This window comes from Anastrepha ludens, chromosome 6, assembly GCF_028408465.1.
Source record: "Anastrepha ludens isolate Willacy chromosome 6, idAnaLude1.1, whole genome shotgun sequence".
Classification (NCBI taxonomy): domain Eukaryota; kingdom Metazoa; phylum Arthropoda; class Insecta; order Diptera; family Tephritidae; genus Anastrepha; species Anastrepha ludens.
This window is the reverse complement of record NC_071502.1, coordinates 124,001,623-124,003,850: the sequence shown is the minus strand read 5'-3', so window position 1 is coordinate 124,003,850 and position 2,228 is coordinate 124,001,623. Positions and strand designations below refer to the sequence as shown.

At 42.0% G+C, this 2,228-nt stretch overlaps 1 pseudogene; it reads right to left on the bottom strand.

Annotated features, from left to right (window-relative positions):
* Positions 1-2,228, bottom strand: LOC128866469 (maltase A3-like; annotated as a pseudogene).

The following is a 2,228-nucleotide window of genomic DNA, read 5'->3' as shown; positions in this document are numbered from 1 at the left end:
TTCACAAAATATATTATTTCTTAGAAATTAATTATAAAGAGCTTCTAAAGTTAGGTAAAAGTAGCTATCACATAAATCAGTATTATAATTAAAAGTAATATTACTCCTTACGAGGTTTCAGTCTTAGACGATTGTGCCCAACACAACAGCTTCCTTAGGCAGCATCACAATTGAGTCGGCGTAAATCTTGTCGCTAAAAAGTTGTCTTCGATTAGTAAAAAGCCCATAATATAAATGTATTGTATTATAATAGCGCCCTACCCCTTGCGTCTAACACTTTTGTCTGTGACTAGTATATATTCTAATTCGACTGTAAGATCGCCAAAAGCGTCATTCAAATTGATCGATTCCAAATCGTCGTTCAGATTCAGGAGAGCAACATATGTGCGCTCACCGGATAGGAAGCTAAAATATGATTTTAATATGTAAGAATAGGCAAATGTTTGATACCCATGATTGCTCAATGGACAATAAAATACTTACCGCTTAATGCCTATTACATTTTCGCTAATCGCCTTTACTTCGGCCTCTCCATCGCTCATCGTCTTCGTAGCGCGCAAGTTCTGCAGTTGCTTGTAGACATTCAGATGACTATTGGCAATGCCACGCTGACGCTTCACATTCACCAATTTATAATCCTCGGCCAATGGCAACCAGGTGGTATTGCTATCAGTAAAACCGGCCTTGTGTCCATCATTCCATTGGAAGGGTGTACGCACTGGGTCACGACTGAGGCTTTCAAATTCTTCAATACTCGATTGGCAAGCTTGCGGATCAACGGTTTCCTCCCAAGAAATCGAAACATCCGTCATGCCAATCTCTTCACCTTGATAACTGACACTAACTCCGGGCAAAGTCTTTAGTAAAACATTGATCAGGTCCATACGATCGACGCCTAGGCGTATACCAATTCGACTCTGGTCATGATTTCCCAACTAAGTAAGATTATAATTTAAAATGTGCAGCTAGAAGAAAACTGATTTCTTATTTTGTGTTACATACCACCCAATTTGCTACGCTCCCAGCGGGCATATTGTCCAACCAGTCGTGTATCTGCTGCTCGTAGTCGTAAGCGTTAGAATTTTTGTTCACATTGCTGAGTAACACGAAATTGAAAGGTATTTGTGCACCGTCGGTGGAGCCATTTCCATAATACTGCATCAGCACGTCAAGTGGTGAATAGGCTTCTGTCATAAGAATATGTTCGTCTCCACCAAGCTCCTCATCCAATTCCTTCAATACCTGGCGGAATTCATACACCACATCAAGTGTCTCCGGCTGGTTGGTTGTGTAGATATGTTGCAGGTAACCGTAGTCTGCTGGGTCAGCCACCGATGGGTTACTTGGTTCGTCAGGCCAATTTCCCTCTGCATCGGCCGCTACCTCGTAGATGTGTGGTACAGCGTCAACGCGAAAACCGGCAACGCCTTTGCGTACCCAGTAACGTAGCACATCCTGTTCGATTCATTAGAATTAATATTAGGCGCATATTTTAATCCACGATCTCTACAAATCTTCATTGCTTCGCGCACTTTTGGATTGTTGTAGTTGAGATCCGGTTGTTTGACGTGGAACTGATGTAAGTAGTAGGCCTGACGTTCATCGTTCCATGTCCACATTGAGCCGCGGAAGACACTTATCCAGTTCGTTGGTGGTAGTCGTGTACCATTTTCGGAAATTTTGCCTGGATGCCAAATCTAAAAGTCTTTATATTCTGGATCGCTCTTCGCGGACTTGATGAACCACTCGCATTCATCACTCGAGTGGTTGGGCACAAAGTCTAAAATAATTTTCACTCCCAACTCCTTAGCCTTTGCCAGAAGTTGTTCGAAATCTTCTAGTGTACCGAATATTGGATCGATTTCAGTAAAATTCGCCACATCATAGCCAAAATCAGCCATGGGCGAGGTGAAGATGGGCGATAGCCAAGTCGCCGTGATGCTAATCTCTTTTAAATAGGATAACTGTTCAGTAATGCCTACAATTAAAGAATTCTTTAGCACCTATTGAAACTTGTAGTTATTTCGTACAGTTATTTACCATTCAAATCACCAACGCCATCTCCATCGCTGTCCTTGAAGGAGCGTGGATATATTTGATAGAAGGATGCGCTTTCCCACCATGAGTTTGCTGCTGATTCACTTGCGGCTGCAATGAACAGCGTGAAGATGAGTAAAAACTTAAGAAACTTCCACATGATTTCGTTGAATACTTTTCTTGACTTAACT